The sequence below is a fragment of the Alligator mississippiensis genome, chromosome 10, assembly GCF_030867095.1.
Source record: "Alligator mississippiensis isolate rAllMis1 chromosome 10, rAllMis1, whole genome shotgun sequence".
NCBI classification, from domain to species: Eukaryota; Metazoa; Chordata; order Crocodylia; family Alligatoridae; genus Alligator; species Alligator mississippiensis.
In genome coordinates, this window is record NC_081833.1 from 67,143,701 (window position 1) to 67,167,672 (window position 23,972).

At 40.9% G+C, this 23,972-nt stretch overlaps 1 long non-coding RNA gene across 1 annotated transcript in view; it reads left to right on the plus strand.

The window, feature by feature from the left end:
• LOC132243608 (uncharacterized) overlaps positions 1-21,235 on the plus strand; it is a 42,818-nt gene extending 21,583 nt beyond the window's left edge. The window contains exons 2-3 of the long non-coding RNA XR_009455300.1: positions 19,502-19,610; positions 20,411-21,235. This is a non-coding gene — a long non-coding RNA (uncharacterized LOC132243608). The remainder of the gene's footprint in view (positions 1-19,501; positions 19,611-20,410) is intronic.
• The last annotated feature ends 2,737 nt before the right edge of the window (positions 21,236-23,972 follow it).

Here is a 23,972-nt window from a genome sequence, read left to right on the forward strand (position 1 = left end):
TGTGAAGACAATCATGAGGGGAAAGCAGAGATGGCCCCAAATATGGGACTTTATTTTGCTCTGACAAAAATCATGTATTTTGTCACTGATTTTTGAATAGGAGTTGAATTAACACTCCTCACCCCTCCCAAGAGCCCAGACTCTTTATAAAAGGGGGGAAAAAAAAAGGAACATTGTGTGGTAGGAGATGGGCAAGATTATGTTGAACTGTTGGGCCTTGGTCTTGGAAAAAATCCAGTTGCCTCCTTGGTACAGGAGATCACTATACAAAAGACTTGGGCACTTAGGCCAGGTACAGACATTATACTTTTACCAGTCTAAGCAATCGGAAACCTGTCTATAGCCATTGGAGAACCGAATTTCAATACAGACTGGGTTAAAAATGGTGGAACCCAACCTAAGATTTGTCCCCATATTTAAACTGCACCTCTTTTTTGTAACTTAGCTCTATTCTGCCATAGGCTCTTTGAATGTCTCTACCTAGTCTTAATAAGCATATGGTCAATTGATCAATGGCCTCAGGAAAACTGTCTGTCTAGCACCAGCCAGAAAAGCATGTTCAGCCTCCAGTAATGTAAAAATAGGAATGACTATAAAGCAGGTAGTGACGGTTTTGGTTCAGGCAACATCAAGTCTTCAAAAGATAATTGCCAGCCTGTGTAAAATAGAGGAACCCCTGGAGGCTGGTATTTTAGGGCCAGGTCTGGCGCTTGACTCCATGCTAATGGACCCCTTGCACCCATGCAGAGCCTCAGTGAAGCCAACAGCCTTTCCATGCATTTGGATTCAGCTGGTTCTAAAGTCCCAAGTCTGAATATAACCAGCAGTCTTATTCTGCCCACTGTACTACGAATTCTCCCACCATAGGGAAAAAGTCATGTGACTGCAAAAGACCTGATGAGTAAGGCAAGCCATAATGTGGAAGATGTATAAGATGGACTAATGGGGGTGAAAATGGTGGTTGTGATACAAAGTTGGCCTGGTTAAGTTTTGCAAGGGTCACAGCTCGGTGACACAGGTCAGTTCAGTTAATTTTGATAACACAGTTCAGTTAATTGGGGTGGGGAGGGCAGCTTTTTAAAAAGAAAATGGAAAGGCCCCATGTCTAATTTTTTTTTGAGTTCTAAGAAAGCTGGTGTCATTCTAATCATCCTTGTGACAGAGCTAGGAAGTGACTGTCTCTCTACCCAGATTGCAAAATCTATCTTATTTAAGAAAGCAAGATTCCTATATATTAGAGTCCCTGATGGTTTACATAAAGGAGACAGAGCCACTCAGATGCTGCTGAGTATCCTTTTGACTAGTCTCCCTCTATGCCTGCCCTCCTTATTCTCTTAACAAATGGGGGCAGGAGGCGTGGAATCTATCAGGGGGTTTAAATTATACTGTGTTCAGTCTGTAAGATGTGTGTTTTTGCTGTGTTTTTAAGATCTTGTAAATCTCAGTCACTATTCCCTGAATCTCTGTGTAATGGATTCCTTTCCCTTTCCTTTAGGTGTGACTATCTTTTTTCCCCTTCTAAATGTTTAACCATAGTGCTGGCCTGTTGCTACTTTTTGTCAGTAATTCAACATCATTACTCTAGCTCCTTCCAGTGGTAAATCATAATGTGCAACAAGCAAGAAAATAGAGCTTTTTAATATATCTTTAATCATTCTACACTACAGAATCACTGAGCAATTCATGATTATCTTTTTATTGTAACTCCATTTCTGCCTGTCCCAGGTTTGAATTAAAGGTAAAGGGTAAATGAACCTTACGGGTATAACTCAAATCCATTCAAAATGATCTGAACCACCAAGTTCAAGTGCCCCCCCCCCCCCAAAAAAAAAAAAATTATATATTTGGATACTTGAACTTGGTGGTATGTATGTATGTATGTATGTATAATTAAAAAAAGAAGAGAGAATCTTATGACTCTATTTTGTCCAGACTTTGGTACAATTCCACATGATCCTGTCCAAAATATAGTAGCATAGCATACCAATCTTACCGAAGTGTAAGTGGGGGGGGAATACAACCTATTCTACAAAATGCAGCAGCTGGTAGTTTTGAGGCTTATTTTTCCCCTGTAAATTTTTTTTTTTTTTTTATTTGGGGGGGAGGGTGAGAAGTGAGATAAAGGAAATAGTCTTGTTGAAGTAGGCATCAAAAACAATTAATGCTGTTAAATTTGGTTGCATTTAGGTTTCTTACATAATGGATTAACCCAGTATGGCAAAACAAAGTACGCCATAAATTTATCAGCGATGAAGTTCAGAGTTCTTGTTTGTTTAAGAAAATAACTTTTATGAATAATAATGTTGCAAATTAAATCTGCTGGTTCAGAGAAGCCTATAAAACTCCACTGTGGGATGAATTTGGACTGTTGTTGAGTTCCAGATTTGAAAAAATGTGAGAAGCAAAACACCCCTGCCCAAGAAAGCAAATCAAATATGGGAGAAAAACTTCATTACAGAGCTTGAGACCATATATATTAACAGTACTAAGTAGATCAGTAATCAAAGCAATAAATTGTCAGGAACTAGAATATATGTGATCACTTATTTGATTATAAAGTACCTAACAGTGTTCAGCAGGCCAGGTTTTTCGACTGGCGAGCCTTCTAATAGCTCTCTTCAATCCAGGGATGTATCCAGGCAGTGAAACACTATGCAGATACAACAGCGGTAGAGGTTATAGGAGCACCTACTTGGAGGTGGAAATGTCTACAAAATGCTTTAAAAGACCCTAGGGCAAAGGATTCTGTTTTAAACTCATTGATTTTAAATTAGCATAAGAATTTAGCCCTGGTTTATGTAATAAGCTATGGGTAAGTAAATTTACAGAAGTACAATAATGTCCATGGGGTTCCCACCTCTATATTGGAGAACCAGGATCAGCCAGAAAGTTATGTACTCACTAAGTCCCTTTAAATTCAAGGTAACTGCTAATGGTCATGAAGTTAATTATGTGCATAAAGTTTTCAGGGCTGGAGTCCTTGTTTTAAAGGGCTTGGAGATCTTTTGGGATGAAAGGAATTCTGGAGATGTATACATTTCTATTGCAATCAATCATTAGGATCAAGGAGGATGAGGGAATCAGTGGGAAAACAGCTTTATTTCATGTCTTGGAATTGATTAAGCCTGTTTCCTATTAATCAAACTCCACTTAGTAGTTGGTATTGGTTCAGTTCAAATTAATGGCTAGCTGCCCATTTGCTTCTGAATTTCACTTTCTTTCTTGCATAAGAGGAATGGAGAACGTTCTTAGCAGAAGTTTTACACTTTCTATAGAGAAATTACACTGTGATGAACAACCCAGCCTTCTTCCAGAAGAGCGCTCTAAACACCAAGCTGAAGGCTATTTTTGATAGAGCATGCTCCACTCATCCTGTTTGTGTTGGGGAAAAAATCAGCATTCATTGGACCCCTGGAACATGTGTTGCACGCCCATGGAACGTGCATGACCTGCTGGCATGGTGGTGTAGACAAGGCATCGAACTCCCTCCTCCCAGGCAAGTGCCCTGTCCACTAAGTTAGGGGCATGTTATCCTGTGAGCTTGTTGCCTCTGGTCCAGTGAATCTCTGCACAGTGACAGCTTCACCTAGAGAACTGGAAAGCCTCTCTCCCAGGAATAGTTTTGGGCAGTGAGGACCAATATTTTTAGCAGGTGTGCCACAAATGATCCCCCACACCCTCCCCAAATACCCCTCTGATCACCCTCTTCCACCTGCTCTGCTTTTTGCCTGTGTTCCCTGCCTGATTTGCTGTTCTTTCTACTCCCTGTCCTATCCTCCACTCTACCTGTCCCCTTCCCAATCTGCTGCATGCCACACACACGGACTACCCATGATGCTTGTGGTCCACATGCCGCAGGTTGGTCACTCCTGATTTATAGCACTCTCCTGTGTGGTCGGAAGAGGCGGGTTGGGGCCTTGTCAGACGGAGGGAAAATTTATTGTGGGTGTCCATCTCTGTCATAGTCCTATTTTATACAGTAGTCTAGTGGCTATTACCCACTTCTGCTACCTTAAAACATACTGAAAAAAGGAGGGCTCTTGTCTTCAGGAGGGAATTCTGGCTACAGAGCTCAAGTAAATCCTGTGCCCCTGAAGAGCTGGCTGTAGTACCTAAACCCCTTAGAAGCATGGTATTTAAGCTGTGCCCCTATGCTTAGCATTTCCTATTGGCAAGCCCTTAGGCAGCTCCTCACTACTTTGCACACCTTTCCCCATGCACTAGATAGGGAAGGTTTTTGACTAACAAGATTCTGGATTTCATTTCATCGGGGGTAACAAGGAACAACGGCCATAAGTTGACTGAGAGTAGATTCAGGCTAGCTATCAGGAGTCACTGCTTCACTGTCAAGGCGGCTAGGAGCTGGAACCAACTTCCAAGGGAAATGGTGCTCACCCCTACCCTGGGGGTCTTCAGAAGGAAGCTAGACAGCCACTTAGCTGGGGTCATTTGACCCCAGCATCCTTTCCTGCCCATGGCAGGGGGTCAGACTAAATGATCTGCTTGGGTCCCTTCTGACCCTACCAACTATGAAACCAAACACCTGAATGTTAGTCACTACATTTCCCAGCTTTTAGGCTCATAAATCCTTTGCTGGATCTTGCCTTAAGAATTTGCATAGTGAGATGTGTTGTATTTAGCTTCAGCTGTGCATTTCTACCATTTTGGAGTTATGGGATGGTTGTCATCTCTGAAATGCTTAAATAACAGATGAGCAGAGATAAAATCACTGGTTAGCTGGATATCTACAGCCAGCCAGTCCTATCTGGTTCCTTATCGTTCGGTCTACTAGGAAAAAAAAAAAAATCTGTCAACAAACTATGGAGGCATTGAAAAGCTTGAAAGGTTAGAAATGTGATTATGGACTAGCACCATGCTTTATTCTATTAATCTTCCTAAATTTCAGAAAGTTCAATTTGGTCTATATCAGGCTGTATTCAAAGATTATTTAAATAATCTTTCAAGGCCAGCAGAGTAACTTTTTAATAATGGCCTTCAATTCCTCTTTAATACCATTCACATGAAAGTAGATTTAATAGGCTAAAGTAATTTCCATGGTAAACAGAAATCAATCTGAAAGTTGTTCATCCTTGAGTTAAAACATCTCTCCTCCAGCAGTAGTATTGCAACAAGTGAGGTAGAAACTTGGGAAGTATATAACCGTGAGAGATGGAACTTTTCATTTTTTTTATTTTTTTTTTTCCCCCCCTCAAATGAGGACAAAATATATCAAGAGAGAACATGCGTGCAGAGTTTGACTGTGAAGGTAGTTTTCTTAAAATTACATGTTCTTTCTCTGAATTGTTCATGCTCAATCAGGACTTGAAAGCCTTCTTAAAAATTAAAGGAGTTACAGCTCAAACAACAGCGTGTGTGTGTGTGTGTGTGTTGTATATTAGTCTTCAACTCTCTACTTGCCGATGTCAACTTGCTCTTTGATTGTACTTCATTCCTCATTATGACATTACTGTAATCCAGTCTTAACTCATGGTGACGTGAGTAAAAGCTTACACAGTGCTAACCAGAGTCTACTTTCAGAGCCTCATCTCTGGGTTCTAAAGCTAGTGCCATTGACTCGAGCAGTCATGTTTGGCTAGCAACTCAAGTAATCGTATTATCAGTTTGAACTTATTAAAGCATATGGAGTGTCCATGACCATAGAAATAAAAGTGGGGGGGGGGTTGTTTGTTTAGGTTTTTTTTTTTCAATCATTTTATGTGCTATGAGTAATCTATCCCATGGATTCATTTGCCAAAATAAAAATATACATTAACTACGTTGACGTATTCTATATAGATGTATACATTTTAGCTTGCATACTTACCGAAATAAGATATTTATTAGGGCTGTGCAGAGTTTTGGTAGTCAATTCGACAGCCAAATCTCTGAATCCGAACTGAATCGGGAGACCCACTTATCTCTCTGAATCGATTCAGAGATTCAGCCGTAGACTGTACAGGCAGGCACTAAGCACTGGTGGCAGGAGCGGCTGGACAAGCCCCAGCCTGAGCCAGCAACCCCAAGAGGAGCCATGGCTCGTCCAGCTGCTCCCCTGCCTGCTTCCCACCCCCGGCAAGGCAGACAGTGCTGGCTGTCATAGGAAAAACCCCAGAGGCTGGGGGGATTGAGCTGGGTGGAAGCCCCTGTTCACTCCCCCAGCTCCCTACTCCTTCCTCCCAGGCTTCGCAGCTTCTCCCAGGGCTGCCAGCTCAAGCCGCAGCTCATCTGGCTGCTCCCTCGCTGGGACAAAGCAGGCGGTGCTGGCAGCCCCAGGAGAAGCCACAGGAGCTAGGGGGATCAAACTGGAAGCTGGGAGGAATGATTGGGGGCTGGGGTAACTAACGGGGGGCTTTCCCCTCAGCCCCTGTGGCTTTTCCCAGGGCTGCTAGCATTGCCTGCCTCGCCCTAGCAGGGGGGCACCCAGACAAGTCACGGCTTCTCTTGGGGCTCATCTGGTTGCTCCCCCAGCTGCTCGTGCTGGCACTGCCTGTCTGTATAGTCTATGGCTGAATATCTTCAGATTTGGCCAAATCAAACTGGGACGGTGATTTGAATCGCCAAAGTGAATTGCTGTTCCTCTGAATTGCTGAATCAGAAGCAAATACTTTCTGCTTTGCACAAGCCTAATACTTATAGTGTTACATAATTAATTAAACTTCCATAATGCTCTGTTAGTTATGTTGTGCTTAAGAGCAGCCACAGGGATGACTTTACTAGCAAACTTCTGGGTTTGGAACGTGTGGATGAGCAGGGTACAGGCAGGACAAGCCTGACAGGAGTATTTTGCAACTGTATCATACGTTCACTCCAAATTATCTCTGAAATATGGTGTGCAGTTATGCTGAGCTGCATCAATCATTTTGCTGCACTGCTAGAGACCAAGGACAGAGGACATATATATTTAAGCTAATTGAGCTGCACTAGGCTGGTCTTAAACTGAGCTATAAACAACAAATAGTCAACAGCTTTTCCCTTCTTCTATCAGCCCCATGCAGTAAAATGACTCCTTTCCAATGGTATTTTCAGGATTAGCTCTTGTTACTGATAGTGCAGTGTTTAAGTGTGCAAGGTGCTTCCCAAGGTACTTAAAGCATTGCCCAAAGGAGGTGAAACCTAATGGCAAAGGTGAGGTAATAAATAAGGGCTCCAGAAATGCATGGAGGATAGGGAAGGATAGGCAGAAGAAAGTCAGAAAAATTCACAGGTCCAATCAGACTCTAGTCCAACACAGCGCTTCCCCACTAATGTGTGATTTCATTGAAGCCAGTGGGGCTACCCAAGTGCTTTGCTGACTCGGAGCCTGAGATGGTATGTATGCATCTTGTCCCAAAATATCTTCTTCAATAAGAGCAAAACTAATCGCTGTCATGCACCAAACCACTAAAATCTCCCTCCAAGGCAAAATGTCACCTTATTCAATTTCTCCAAAGTCAAAACTTTGTACTCTTTCTCATTCTCCCTTACGGTCCAATCAACTTTCTGTTCATGGCCTGCAGGATACATGAGTGTAGCTTCAAGCATTCTGACAAGAAAGTTTAATTTCAGTATGAGAGACATGGAGATTGATTTGTGAATTTGCCATTTGTTTCTCCTAGTTAAGTTTTTTTTTCTCTCTCTCTCTCACTTCATACTCTTTGTGTGCTTTACATTGATAGCTTCCTTAAAACCTAATCTTTCCAATTTTAAAATGAGCTCAGGTTATAGTAAATCCAGAAGTTGTTGACTTCAAATCCCCTGCAACCATCTCTCTCCTTCTGTTTTGTCAGAATTGGCTCCATCAGTGGCAGGAAGCCAAATACCCATCTTGAGGACCTCTGAACCAGTCTGACCCATATGAAGACATAAATCTACTGGTTTATTGAGATACTAGGCCAGTAAAACAGGTGCAATTGTTCCCATAAGTGCTCCAGTAGAAGCTCCCACATGGTTTTCTTTAAATTATTTCCTTAACTAAAGAACCTTTTTCAGTGAAAATAGCTCTAGAGCTCTTCCAGGTTGCATATCTATAAACTCTGCTTTCCTTATTCAAAATTCCAGTGCAGTTTGTGTATTATTAGCATTAGTATGGAGATCAAACCTTCATTCAAACCTGGCGGGGCACTTGGCCAGCTGTCCGTTAAGAACAGTATGCTCATGTAAGGAGTGAATGCCTAGGGCCAAATGATCAAATTGTGATGTATATTTAATGCTTGCTCTTTTGTTTGACAGCACGTATATGAGCAGTTTTCCATGCACTATCACTTATGGAAGTGGATAATAGAATTTACATGCACAAACATAATTTGTGCATACACACTACATCTGTATAGTGTGTGAATGCATCTGATTTAATGGCTATTCTCAGAAGTATTATTTTTCCACTCTGCAAAAGAAGGGAGCATGGAATAAGTCAAGGTAAAAAAGAGATGGGATAGGAAAGTGAAAGAGAGATGGAAATGATACCTAGTTAGATGGTAGTTTACATTATCATAGGATGGCTTCTGTTAACCACAGCACTGGATGATAAATAGATGTCCAGCTATCAAGAAAGAAGAGCTATTCACTAAATAGTTGTGGCCAGAAGAAACGATCTAATTGTTGGTTTGATGAATGCTTCTTAATTGATCTACTTGAATTTGAGGCTTGGAGAGAGGCATCTGGTGGACTGAATGTGTGGCATCTTTCCCAAATCTTGTAAACCTTATCCCAAAAGAGCTTGAAGATCTGGACCACATAGAGCCCATGTTGCTTCTGAATTGCTGGTGAGTAGGTGGCCACTTCTTTTGTCCAACTTGAATGTCAAAGCTGTCATATACTCCTTCAGCACTTCCAAGCTAGATTTGACATCTACTTGAAATATTGTGTTATTATTAAATTTAAGTAGTGTTAGGGCAAAGCTGTCTGTCCTCTAGGCACAGGACATGAGTGTATTATATTTTGTGTGTGTATTATTAAAGGTTCAGTTTCTTGAGACAGGTTACCTCACTTACTTCCAGAAATAGTAAGTCCATAGCCATGGCTACAGAACTTTAATGTTGAAATAGAAAGACAGTCTCTTAGTATGCTATACAGAAGAGACACCTATAGATATAACTGATATCATGCAGTCCCTAGTCCCAAGCATGGTATTGCTACAATCTGATGTTTTGGGGATGTATTTTCTATTACCTCTAGATTCTCAGATTTGATAATAAAGTTCTTTATAAGCTTGTGTTTAATTTAAAGCAATTCAATAGATATGGTTTGAAGTAGAGCTGGGTGGGAATTAGATTTTTCCAAATGAAATCTGCAATTAGTTTTCTGTTTTTGAGGAAGAAAACACTTTCAAAACCACCTGCAAAATACATTTTTGATTCCCACACATTTTTATCACTGCAACAGATTTCCAATATTTTACCTCTATTTTAACAGTGCATGTTTTCAAAGCAATAATAAAGAAATGTATGTATGTATAAAATAAGCTTTAATACTTATTAAGTTGTAAATTTTAAATGCTTCATTCAAAAAATGTTGAAATGAATACTGAAGTTTTATTAAAGTTTTTTATATTAATATTTTTCCCTGACAGTTTAATTGAAACAGAAATATCAAAACTTTTCTTTCCAGTGAGTCCACATTCTGGCTTATGTGGGTTTGGAAAAATTCTGATTGACTAGTGCTTAATAATATTCTTGGGGCAGAGGGGATTAAATCTCCCGTAGCTTTCCTTTAAAACGTTTTTTATATGTAGATAAGTTCTTTATATGTAGATCCAATGTTTCTATGTAGGTAAGGTGTTTGGAAAGCCAAATATTCAGACTTCATAAGTTTTATAAATGAGAATAATTCCCATCTATATATTGATGGAACATCTTTTACCCAGAAGAACACTAAAGTTTTTCAAACTGTACAAAGGGGGAAAGAATATTTCAAAGCATTAATTTTAATGCAAGTTGTGGGGCTCAATCTCTAGCACAACTTTGAAATGATTAGCTAAAGTTCATTTCACTCATCATTACAGTGGAACCAACTACCATGCAACACAACAAATTCTATCTCGGAAGATTACACAGCAGGATTTCCTGTGGGGGAAGCTGATAGGCACTGTGCAGTACTTAATGCTCACTTTGGAAATTAACCAGACTGTTTTGACAAAAATTCTTGTGTTGAAGTTAGCCATGGTGTATCTTCCTTACCCAGTAATGGAAGGGGAGAGGGGGAGTCTTAGGCAATATACAGGCATTGCATTTCTATGGAGGAGAACTGTTTTTCTCCCAACAGAAATGACATGTATACAAGCTTCAAGTTCTCATGCAATTTCTCACTGGAGAAACATGCCCCTTCTGGGAGAAAGATCTTTCAGGTCTTAACCTACATTTCTCCTACCAGAGACACTCTCTCTGGAGGAGAATGTAACAACAGAGCAAAGTCCCTTCACTGTTCCCTGACCAGGGTCTGAGGAGTGTATGCACAAGGTAGTTGCTGTGCTTCTCCCTGCAATCATCTCCTGGACACTGGGAGCCAAGGACAGGAGCAGATGCTCCCTGCCCACTCCTCAGACCAGGGTCCCCAATCTGAGGGGTAGATGCAGAGGGGCTTTTTCCATTTCAGATCAGTCTGCAGAAGAGGAGTGGAGTACCTGTTCCCCACACTTAGATGTCTCCTGTCTTGGGAAACACAGGGGTCTTTCCCCACTGCTTCTGGGTACCAGGAGCCACTGCTCTCCCCATGCTTTCCCCAGATTGGGATCACCCCAACCTGGTGCAGAGGGCAGGGGAGAGGGTGCAGCTTCAGGCTGAATGCCTGTCCCACTGCTTCTTCCAGAATAATTTCCATCAGTAGAAAGCTCTCGTTAATTTCTACCAGTGGAAAATGTCTATCTTTGGCCATCTGACTGATGCCTCTGGGAATACTGGAGTATTAACTCAGTCTGGCTAAGTAAGGAAAATAAAGTTGCTATTGTATAACCAGTATCATTCTCTGCACTGCCTTAACTTGTTTGCTTTGGAATGAAACCTCTCAGGAAGAGCAAGGATAACGACCCCAATTCAAAAATCAGTTCTGTTTTGCATGAACGAGCATATAAAATCTTGTAATAATCCTGTGTTATAAACAGAAGCAGATCAATAACACTAGATATTTCATGCAAAGTTTTTTAGAAGAATGAGAATCCATTTATAGAAGTAGGGAACTAATAGACTTAAGTCCTGATCCTACAACATAAACAGACTCATTATTTTTCTTGTGAATGTTGAACACAAGATACTGATTCAATGTTGTTTTTTATTGCTCTTTCAGAAGAGTGTGTATATTATCTTTTTTTTTTTTTTTAATTTCTGCACTCTGGCATAGGGAATAACCTGTGTAGTACTGCACATTTTTAAATGATCGAGAGAAGAAAGTATATACTGAATAACCAAACTATAATTTCTATCATGCTAAACTTCAGAGTTTTCATGTACTTTATTAGACAATTATACCCATCCCCAACTATACCCAACTTAGAAGTCTACAAAGTCCTTTTTTCTTATGTACACATAGACCATTTCAGACTCTCCCACAAGCTTTTTCCCAAGGTCACCCAAACTGAACCACTCCCCAGAATGGATATCTGAGAAGTAACTTGGTGTTGGCCAGTCAGCTATGATCTTAATTGGCCTGATCATTCCTAGAAGTAGCACTTTCATGAATAATACAATAAAAAATGAGGTGGCAACCAAGCTGATGGTGACCCGTTGCTTATTGGTTGAAAGTCTACTCAATTAACCTACCTGCAGCCTTTTAAACATTGTGTTCAACAGAAGAATTGGAGGCTAATTTAGCAATAAAAATGGTTTTGAAGTTGGGGCACATGATTTATGAGGAGAAGCTGAGGGAACTGGGCGTATTTAGTCTGCAGAAGAGAAGACTGAGAGGGGATTTCATAGCGACCTTCAACTACCAGCTAGACTGTTCTCAGTGGTGACAGATGACAGAACGAGGAGCAACGGTTTCAAGTTGCAGCAAGGGAGGTTTAGGTTGGATGTTAGGAAAAACTCTCTCATTAGGAGCATGGTGAAGCCCTGGAGCAGGTTACCTAGAGAGGTGGTAGAATATCTATCCTTGGAGGATTTAAAGCCCAGTTTGACAAAGCCCTTACTGGAATTATCTAGTTGGGGATGGTCCTGCTTTGAGCAGGAGGTTGGACTAGATGACCTCCTAAAGTCCCTTCCAATCCTAATTTTTTTGATTCTATGAAAAGGATTGATTTTTTTTTTTACAGAAGGCATAGGGAGGTTAGTGGAAGAACATGCCCCCCTCCCCAGCCAGTGAGGGCCACTAAGACTAACACCAGTGGTACTCCCTGTTTTTGCCACTGGTGCTTCTGGGGTCAGTGACTGGCCACTGGGGGGGGATCCCCCCCTCCCCGGTTGGCAATCAGCTGTTGGTGCGCACCCAGACTCAGGAGGCACCAGTTGCCCATAACTGAAGGTACACGGAACATATTCAAGTTAGACTAAGATGCCAAAAAATTGAGTACTAAATCTGCAAGTTTCCAGCATTAGCACTTTTGAAACTAGCTAATCTTTCCATCATTGGTAGGACAAATGGGGGCAGGGGGAGTATTGTTCATTAAAAGTGAGATGTGGCACATAAGGACAAACCTCAGACCTTTTGATATTTGTCAGACAAAAATACTTCATCTCCAAACTAGCCAACAGCCTGTGCACAAAGGCACTTATTTGAGAGGTAGGAGACCAGGTCCTTGCTTCATACTTGCTCTTCTCCTCAGCACCTCTTTCCCTTCATGAAAAAGTTGTCAAACAGGATATTTTATGATCTCGACCAGCTTAAATTGCAAAACTACAAACTGAAAACTAATACAGAGCCATGGTCAAAATAGTAAATTGAGTTTTAAAAAAACAAAATGCTTCTAACTTAACTGTTCAACAATATTCATAAAGAAACATAAGCTACAGGTTAATATACACTTTCATTTTCCTAAGATGGCTAATAATGTTTTGATTTCAGCATAATGCATTTCATCTTATAAACAGCTTACTAGAGAGCATTACAGAACACAATATGTTGTGACTTTTTAATAAATGACTAGATTCCATCTTTATTATTTTGCATAATTTTACTACATATAGCCTGCTCGCTGGGCATAAACTAATACTAAACGTTACATAAAAACTATCAACATAATAGTAAGAGTTTATTTCATTCCTTCTAGATATCATTAAATGAGTTTTGCTAGATACAATTTTCTGATTAAAATAAAGCTGATTAAAAAGTAAATTAAAAGTAAACTCTCAATGATTGTTTTATATTGTAATGTTTTTAATCAGGAAAGTCATATCAGTTGGAAATATGTTTGCATTACGTTGTTTAATATTATGCTTGCCATCCTGCTTGTATATTTCTGATTTTGTGCAGCAATTGAGACTCTTAGTTGATCATCAGAAATATTGATATTAGGTGTTCAGTTGTGACACCAGAAATTACATATGGGCATTAAAAATTTAAAAAAGTGATTGGTTTCAAATTATACCTATTTATTATGTTGCCAGGACTCTTTCAGTGGGGTTGCCAAGTATTTTTATTGTTCTTGGATAATAGATACATATCTATCTTTGTATATGCATTTTAAAGCTTTCAGTTCAACTAAGGCAAATACCATTTATCTCCATAATGTGTTTTAAAGTATTTTTACTTATTTATTTGTCTCTTTTAACATAGAAAGTAACCGAAACAGCTGCACTCTTCTTCCTGGCTCTGTTTTCTCTAGATCACTATCAATAATTTAAAAGAGCACGCACTTGCTCTTATGTGTCAGAATTAATTGTTCTTTTGCCAGTCACTGTGAGTTAGAGAGCTGTTTGTTGTACAGCGGGATGCATTTATCTATAACGAACAACTGTGCACATTGAAATCATGTTAAAAGTTGATCTGACCAAACTAGACTTGTGTCCAAAAAGTGTGCAAACGCACTGCAGTTATGAGCAAGCAGCAAGAATCCAGTTACTTCAAGCAGCCAGTCCATTGTTTGCTTCTTCAATACAAAGATACCTGTGTGTGTCAGTCCACATCCTAGGGCTGGAGTAAGTTGCCATAGTGCTCTTGACTTCAACTCTATCAGTTAACTGATTTGGGTCAGACTGGTTTATGCAGCTGGTGTTAAGTCTGATACTACATTCAACCAGGTTTATCTTGAGCCAGTTTGGGCCATTTTCAGACTGGCTTGTGTACTGAACTTGTGTTCTGTCACAGGTTTCAATCAGTTTCTGAGCACTTAAGCCAGTTTGTGTAAGGTCTGTCCCTAGCCCTGAGGATCTGTCCTAGCCTGACAATTTGTTGGATATCACTCAAGTAGTATAGGTGGGCAGAGAGAGATGAGAATGTACACGTTAAAAAAAGCAGATGTCTTCTTACACACATGCAGTAGGTGAGTCCCAGTATCTACAGTGTCTTTTTATATCCATACACTTGGGGAACTTTCTCTGAGAAGATATGTATATTCTCCTTTCATTTAGATATGCTGGTGTGTGTGTGTGTGTGTGTGTGTGTGTGTGTGTGTGTGTGTGTGTGTGTGTGTGTATAAAAATAAATATATAAATTCCCACAATCCCATCCCACCCTTCAACCCCACCCCACCCCTAAATTAGCTGTAATACTTGGAGCAGGCATTGCTAATAGAACTCCCCCTTATCTTGGCAGCTGAATTGAAGACTGTTTTCTTAAGAAAGCAAGGCATGGGGAGATATTTCCCCCTTCTACCCTGTGAACTGCACTCCTCTGGCAGTGCATAAAGCAACAATGGAGAAGTGGTAGGCTTGTAGCATATGCAGCTCACTCAGTGACCCAGAAGCTAGAGAAAGTGAGGCCCAGAGGAGCAGAGAACAACTTTCTCTGTTGTGATTTCCATTTTTCATTGTGCTTGACATTTCTGAGACTGAGGTTTGTTACAGCCTAGGAGCTTGCAGCAGAGGGCTGGAGAGATGAGATTTCACTGCAATATAGGAGAGAGATTCAAAAGGAAATGAGCAAGGAATTGAAAGAGCCAGGTTGGGTGGTAGCTTTTTGTTAGGTAGTTGCAATAAATTATTCTTTTGTGATATAGTCAAATGAGATGTGCACAGGTCCTTAGAACTTGCAAATATAAACAAATAATTATACTTTCCCTTTACTTAGTATGAGAAAAGCCGTCACTACAGCTTTTGATGTGTACAACTGCACAATGCATGTACAAGGCACAACTGAAGTTTCAAATAAAAATTTTTTTATCTCATTTTTGCATGACAAAAATAAGCTATGGCTTGCTTTCTTGTTACTTTTTTTTTTTTTTTTTGTAAAGGAGCTATACTGTCTTTGTGAAATAGCCACAGAACATTCTCTTTTGCACAAAAAAAAATATTCAGTGCTCAGAGGCAGTGGGGAGTGCCATTCCATCTAGTATGTGCTGTTCCTTATTATACCTTGAACTCTAATGCTGAAAATTGAGCTGTGTGGACAGATCCCTATATCCATGTGGAACTCCATTGACTTAATGAGGTCGCATATGGGTATGAAGACCCCATCTGGTTGACTCGGACTAAAACATCAGGGTAATGTGCATATCCCGTAAGTGTTAAGAGATCAGTTCTGAACCACTGAATCCATGAACATCTCACTGTAGTTATGCAATTTTTTTACATGTACGTGGGGTACAGTCAAGGACCAGAAGAAAAAAAGAAAATGGGAAAAGAACATTTTATTATTATTTCACTTTAATATTGCATACATGCTTTGAAATTTGAGCCAGGTTTCCAGTGACATAGTGAACAATTTTGGCACCCAGGGCAAACCCTATGGGAGGCAGGGGGCAGCAGCCTTATTCATCCCTGGACTCCTATACAAACCTGGCTAAGCTGCTGCTGCCACCATGTTTGCTCTGGCCACCTTAGTTGGTGCTCTACAAGTTCCAAAAATAGAACCGTTTCAGCGTTCCCCGCGTGTAGCAGGAGGTGTGGATCCCTCAAGCATCTTTTAATGATCCTTGTAGCAGCAGGACATCGGCTGCCATTGTTCCCCTGCCTCACCGGTGGTGTGCTAGGATATTATGTCTTGTGCTTTGTGTCTGGGTTGACTGTGTAGTTTTACTAATAGGCTAGAAAATGGATCTGTATGAGTTGGTTTGGCTGCTCCTGCCACTAGCGGGGGGTTGGACTAAATGACTTCTGGAAGTCTCTTCTAGCCCTACTTTTTTCTGTGATTCTAAGTTAGGGCCCCTTAATATAGTCTCTATTACAAACATACAATAAAAACAGTGAGGACCAACCTTTTTGGCAGGTATACCACAAATTAAACCCTGTGTCCTCCCCAAGTGCTTCTCAGATCCTTTTCCCAATCTTCTGCTCTGCTTTCTACTCCTTGCCCTGTGCCTTTGCCAATCTCCTGTTCTTCAGTCTTCTTCCTGCCCAAACTTCTGCTCTGTTTTCTACTCTCTGCCCTATTTGCTGCTGTGCTACTTGCTCTCTTCCCTGATCGGCTGTGTACCCCACACACAGGCTGCCTGTGCCTCTTGTGGCATGAGTGCCATGTGTCAACCGTGCAGTTAAAGATAGATGATAACATCCTTGAAGTAGATGCTAGTATCATATTTTCTTTACCTCTGTTCTAGGAGAGAACTCTGCAACTTGTCCCTAGCTACCTAGCAAACCATTTCTTCTGAACTTTTATACAAGATTCAGGTCTGGAGTTCAGGCACCTCCACTCTTTGTGCAGTCTGCTTTTTCTTTTTTTGTCTCTGGAACAATTTTCTATTGATTTTTACACTTTATTAAGCAGAACAAATTGATAAACTAGTCACAGTGGATTAGATGATAGCATCTTTGCTGCAAATTTAAAGAATATTTTCTTCCTAATTCAAGTGCTGCTCACCATCATACCTCCCTATTGAGAGAAATAAACTTTTTGATTTTTGTTTAGTCCTTGCCATATTTAACAATGCCTGGGATGGAGAAAGAGGTATTTTGTTTATTGCTAGTTTATATAAAAGTATGTCTCTATGCCAGGTATCCAGGCTGTAGCCATATTGGTCTAGAGGACTAGGCAACTGGGACTTGTAGTAGAGATGATATCTTTTATTAGACCAAAAAGGGGTTTGCAAAAAAAAAAAAAAAAAAAAAAAAAAAAAAAAAAAAAAAAAAATCTAAAAAATGTTGTTGGTCTAATAAAAGATATCATTTCTACTATGAGCCCTGATTGTCTTGATGTGCAACACTTCCCCCCACCCCACCCTTTACTCTGGATGTGGATTTTATAGCAGCATCTTTTTATTATAATTATGCTGTGTGACACTGCATCTTCACAGCATGATAGGAGCTATTAAAAAGTCACTATTTCCCATCTTTTATTGTCCAATTACCAAAAAGCAAGTGCGTGGTAACTGTTGAGATTATATTGAATGTTATTAGTGACTACTGCAAGCTAATGAAAGAAAACAACACAGTTGGTAAAAAAAGGGTTAGTGCATATGGCATGGCTGCATTGGTGGCATTGGGTATAACAGAATAGAAAGCAAAGAGATTGTGATGATACAACTGTGAAGTGATTATGGAAGTCTCAGTTTTTAGTAACTGCTAGTAAAGGCTAGGATACCACTTTTCATGAATTCTCTCACTCCTTCTGAAGTGGCGTTTCAATCTGCAGGAAAGAATGCCAACTCTTCTGGTGTGTTTATGTGTGTGTTTATATTCATCTGTTGATGCGCATAATCGGAGAAAGGGAGAACATACACTGAGACACCATGCACAGATGCTTGTCAAGCTTTTGCCTCTCTTTTTTTGGCCAAACATTGATTTCTTCTCAAGGAGACAAAGCCTGTGTCTGACTAATGCAAATGGGAAGAAGCTTAGGGATGACTCCAAAAAGACAAGAACTTGTCAATCTTGCTCTTACAACTGCGTGTGAGACGAGATAGATAGCTCCTGTGGTGTCCAGTGGATATTGGAGGTGTCAGATGCTGGTGTCTTACTAAGTGTCAGACTACATGGGTTATCGCCTCCGATTTAAATAAATAAATAAATGCTACCAGTATCCAGTGATTGGCATCCCCAGCAGTTAACTTCATCTTGGGCTATGAGAAAAAAGCAGTCTGAAACATTATAATATGTCTTCATTTTTTTTCTATCCTAAAAAATGAAGACTGCAATGCTGGATTTCCTGAATTACTGAATGACAAGAGTTATAAATATATGGTTTAAATTCTTATTATTTATATAAATAGGTTTACACTGCTTCACATTTTGGTCTTAATTTTTATTATTTATATTGCAAGTGTCAAGCAGTATAAAGCTATTTATATAAATAATAAGAATTTAGACCATCTATAAATACACACTGCTATAAATAGCTCTTTTGTTTTATTAGTTTTTTTAGTTTATGGTACATTTATATATGTCGCAGACCAACTGCAGGAGAATTGTTCTCATATTCTCCCTTTTTAATGTCTTATAAACTTTCTGAATAATTATTAATAGGGGTGGGCAGGCTTCAGAATGGCCTGAGACTGCCCAGGTCTGCTGCTTATCAAATTACTTGATACTTACTTGATTTGTTCCTACTATCTTCTTGCTAAATTGCTGGGAATTTTCTAATCCTTCATATTGTTGGTTTGTGTTTCACTCACATCTCCCATGCCTCAAAACTCTCTCCTTAATCTCAAATCCCATAATGTATTGGAGGAGATTTCAGGATTTCAAGATGGTGTCATTTCTACCTTGTAGCACTTAAGTTACGCTAGTATGGAGTTAAGTCCATAAATAAATCCTCTAGATAAATCTCAATTCCTGCTGGATAACTTGCATCCTATGATACTGGTGTGTACAAGTAGTTCAGTGCCTTTTGATCCTTCTTTATGTCTCTCTTTATGCCTATGCTGCTTCAAGAAGGTTTGGAGGAAGGGAGGGCCTTAAAACCTGCAAGTTTTGTGGTTCTACCTTAAGACTGTATCCCTATAGTGAGACAATCAACTATACATGTATTTAATGTTGTGTCTTGGTCAGACTATGAAATGAAGTAGTTGTCTCAGAGTTATTGCACAAACATCCTCAATACACTGCAGTGAACTTGATGAAGTATCACTTAAAGCACAGAAAAATAGGAAATTTCAGTTTATGAGATACTATGTTTGTATGCATAATCAGCTATACAAACAACAGAAACAGGCTTGACTTATATTGGCATATTATAAAGGCAGTGAGGAAAATATTCTCCTACCATCTTTGCTATCATTGAAATTTTAAAGAGTGAGTTCATTTTTTCTCCCTCGTCACCTTCGAATTGGGTACTTGGATATTACAACTGAAGATGAACTCTCATCTGCAGCTTTTTCATCACAACTAATCCACAGTATCTCTTGCTGGAGATTTGGTTTTGTTTCTTTGTTTTTCATTTGTCAATCTGTTTGGGGAAAATAAAATTAAGCTTCTATCCTGCTTTGGGAGAGGAAATCCTTGAAATCTCAACTTCTTGTGGCACAGGAAAAAAATATTCTTGCCTACCTCTGCTTTTCACATAGGTAGCTTTGAAAAGAGTCTTTCCCAGAAGTCAGTCTTGTATACCTGCAGTATTTATTACACCCTCCCAGGGACCCAAGACCTAAAAGTATTTTCAAGCTGAAATTCCAGGTCAGTAATTCTTAAAAAGGTGTGAACTTTTATGTTTAATTATTCTAAGCTCCATTTTGCTTTGTGTAGCATTCTGTACATTTGCAACAAAATGTCCCAATAATTGCTGTGAATGACTGACTGTTAATAAATTCTGTTTATTTCCAGTTTGAGGCACCCTTGCATTTCATGTAGTTTTTATATTTAGTTTTTAAGATATGTGGTATAGGTGCAGAAACCCCAAGCATCTTTGTGCTGCTCACAAACTAGTATGAGACCTGGAGGCAGAATCTAGGAATGATTAATCAACAGGTTATGGAGGGTGGCTGCAACTAAGCAAGCGGTTATACTTTGGCAGCTGGGCCTCTGGTATAGAAGGAGTCTTTCTGCGACCAGAGTTATACGACAGCCCCTGGAAAACAGAAGTTCTGCCAGCAGAACCATATTTTCCCTGGGGTTTCACTAAAGCAGCTGCATCAACTACCATGTATGATTTTTTTTTTTCATGCCACTAGTGGCTTGCTGGAGTTTGTAACGTAGAAAAGGCCATGGCTAAGCTCTATAAATACCTGAGCTCTTTCATACTCAAAGCAAGGGCCTAATCTAAAGCCTTGGATCAATAAATCTTTCTACTGGCTACAGTGGGCCTTTGAATACGCCTTGAATGAACAGTTGTTGGGGTTTTTTTTGTTTTTTTTTCTCTTCTTTTATTGCTTATTTGTTTTAGGACTTTTCTATAAATTTAGCAGTGATTTGGGCTTGCTTATGCCTTTTTGGATGGAATTCCAGCAGGTTTTTTTTTTTTTTTTTTTACACTGCAGTGCCACCTGTGGAAAAAACTGTAGTTTTGGAAGACTAAATAGAGAAGGGCAGTCAAAGGACTCTACACATTCAAGAAAAATCCTTAGAAGCTCATATAACGCCAATTCTGGACACACACATGGATGTAGAATGAACTGAGAAGGAAAAGGAAAGGTTTTTCCTTTGTCACTTAGAGCAACAAAATGGCAAGTAATGAAGGCCGTGTACCCAGGAATAAAATGTATGCGATCGATGTAATAAATGTTGCTTTGCAAACCTGAGAATTGATTCGTGAACAGCTGTTTCTCATCAATCCCACTCTAATGCAGGTTTGTCCAATGTATCAGAAATACTTGTTCCTCTGTATGGCCTAATTAAACTGCTAGACTTCCTTTTGCTGTTTTCTTCTGCCACTTTGGGAGAACAGGTTAACTGTGGGAAGCTTACAATGAACAGGAGATACCGGTTATGCAACACATCTAGTGAGCACTAAAGGGTAGCATGTATAACCTATACTGCCCCATTGTGAATATTTGTCAGCTTAAAAGAAAATTATGGTAATGTTAACAGTTTCCTTAGCTAGCTTGGCATATTGCCTCGCTTTGAGTTTGCTCTTTGTTGCTCTTAGTTATTATATCGGGGTGCTGTCTTATTGTCTGCAGTATATTAAGATAGATTTGAAACCTTTACATATCTCTATGAGCTCTCTTACACTCAAGTTAATTATTTCTGTAGGAGTTAAGCCCTTTCCATGGCAACTGCTTTGCCTCCAAAGATTTTATGAAGTGGAAGAAAATGTACTAATTTACCTTAATTTTATGGAGTACATAAGTCCCTTTTAAAATGAAATTGGTCAATAAACTAGTTAGAGTGGAGCAAATTACAAGATCAATAAGGGGAAGCATTAAAATCTATCAATCTCGGCTATAACACAGGACAGAAAAAAGTAGTAATTCCATGAATAAATACCTGAAAAGAACATTTTTTTTTTTTTGTTGCCATAAGGATGCATCACTTTCAGCATAAATAAATATATGATGAAGGCAGCTAAAAACCAACTTTTTACAAGAATAATTTTGATGGTGAATCCTGAACACTCCTTCCCCACCCCCCCACCTCTATTGCAAACCCCTGTATAGTACCTAATTTATTTTTATGGCTATTGGATGGTAATGGGCATGTTTTCTGGCTGGGATTTGACACTTACCAGAATAACATAACTGGGAAAAATATAGCCTAAAAGGGAAGGTTGCAAGGGACAGCCAGAAGAAATGCATTTAGATGTTCTAAGTAATTAACTTCTAATTCATCTGATGAGCTGTATTTGGCCTAAACCTCTAATTAAACAAGGATTTCACTATTATTTGGGAATGGGACAATGAGAATTATTAATAGAAATTAATTAATTATATTATGGTAGGGACTGTGGGGATGGAAATGGCTGGATTTTCTTATTGATCACAGAATAACGATGAGAGGCTAGTGTTTATACAGCCATGAGAGGCAAATGCATCCTAGGTGTATCACCATTGAGAGAGAGGACATGTCCCCAAATGCAGGGGCATGTGTTTGCAGTAGCAAAAGGAGTAGTGCCACAAACTTGTGCTGCCACTTCTTACAACTGCAGACACACCTGCACATGTGCTTTGGTGTGGGGCAAAGTGCCCCCCTTCAGGGAAATTGCCATTTCCCCACTCTTCCTGGCTTCCAGCGTGCTGGAGGAGCTAGGGCAGAATTAGAGGGGGGGAGATGCTTTGGCTGAGAAGGGACAGGAGGATCTATGTGGTCAACCAAAGACTGCAGTGCTGGTGTTGTCAAGAAGGCTTTGGCTTTCATGACCACAGCCCGCTCTTTGGCGAGAGAGGCAGCGAGCTGCTGGGAAGAGATGGCCTCCACCTCTCTCCCCTGGGGAGGAGGCTCTTCTCAGCCAGACTGGCTGACCTACTCCACCGGGCTTTAAACTAAGCCCGTTGGGGGACGGGGGGACTACCGCCACTGCTGGGCTGCTGAGCAATCCTTGCAAAGCCAGCGGATCACGGCACTCAAGGGAGCCCACCCCAGCCCTGGTAAAATCTGTGGGCAAGGAAGGAGCCCCCCAGGGGGCACTTGCCTGCCTGTACACTAATGCCAGGAGTTTGGGGAATAAGCAGGAGGAACTCATCCTCCTGCTCAGTGCAAACAATTACGATGTCATAGGGATAACGGAAATCTGGTGGGACTCCACCCATGACTGGACCACGGGTATAGATGGCTATAGCCTGTACAGGAGGAATCGTGTAGAGAGCTACAAGCCCGCCCCTTTTCTCTATGTTAAGGAAAGCTACACGTCCCTGCAAGCCGATATTGGCGACCAGGGTGGACGGCTGGAGACCCTCTGGGTTAAAATCCGTGGGGAACACGGCACAGGGGACACAATGGTGGGAGTCTATTAAAGACCTCCCACCCAAAGTCCTGAGCTTGACCAGGAGTTTGCCCAGGAACTGGCTGAGGCAGCTTGCTCCAGGACCATGGTTGTCATGGGTGACTTCAATTACCCGGACATCTCATGGGAGGATCGCTCAGCAAAATCTGAGCGGTCACAGAACTTCCTGTCATGCATGGATGACCTCTACCTGACTCAAGAAGTCTATGGGCCAAAGAGAGGCAAAGCGCTGCTCGACCTGGTACTGGCTACTGGGGATGACGTAGTCAGCGACCTAGTGATTGATGGGAAGCTGGGTGACAGCGACCACGAGCTAATCGCCTTCACCATCCACCGAAAAGCTGGCAAGTCGGTCAGCAACACGCAAGTCCTTGACTTTAGGAAAGCCGACTTTGACAAGCTCAGGAGGCTTGTCAGTGAGGCCCTAAGGGACTGTGATCACAGGGAGAGGGGAGTCCAAGAAGAGTGGTTGCTCCTCAAGGGAGCGATCCTCAATGCCCAAACTAAGTCTATTCCATCTCAGAAGAAAGGCAGCAAGAGGGCACAGCAGCCCCCCTGGCTCTCCAGGGACCTAGCAGACCACCTGAGGCTAAAAAGAAAGGCCTACAAAGGATGGAGGATGGGAGTCACCTCCAAGGAGGATTATTCTGCACTGGTCCGGTCCTGTAGGGAGCAGACCAGGAAAGCCAAGGCTGCAACTGAACTCCAGCTAGCTTTGAGCATCAAGGACAATAAAAAGTCCTTTTTCAGATATGTGGGGAGCCGGAGGAAAAGCAGGGGCAACGTTGGACCCCTGCTGAACCAGATGGGGCAGCTGACAACTGATGCCCAGGAAAAAGCCAACCTATTAAATAGGTACTTTGCGTCAGTCTTTCATCAGCCCCATGGGACGCCCATGCCCGCTACAGGGCCGGGAAGTCCGGGTGAAGGTGATCCCCTGCCCTCCATTAATGCTTCCTTTCTGAAGGAACATCTTGAGAAGCTGGATACCTTCAAGTCAGCCAGCCCTGACAATCTTCACCCCAGGGTACTCAAGGAGCTGGTGAGCATCATAGCCCAGCCTCTAGCACGGATCTTTGAAAACTCTTGGCGCTCTGGTGTAGTGCCCGAAGACTGGAAGAAGGTCAATGTGGTGCCTATCTTCAAGAAAGGGAGGAAAG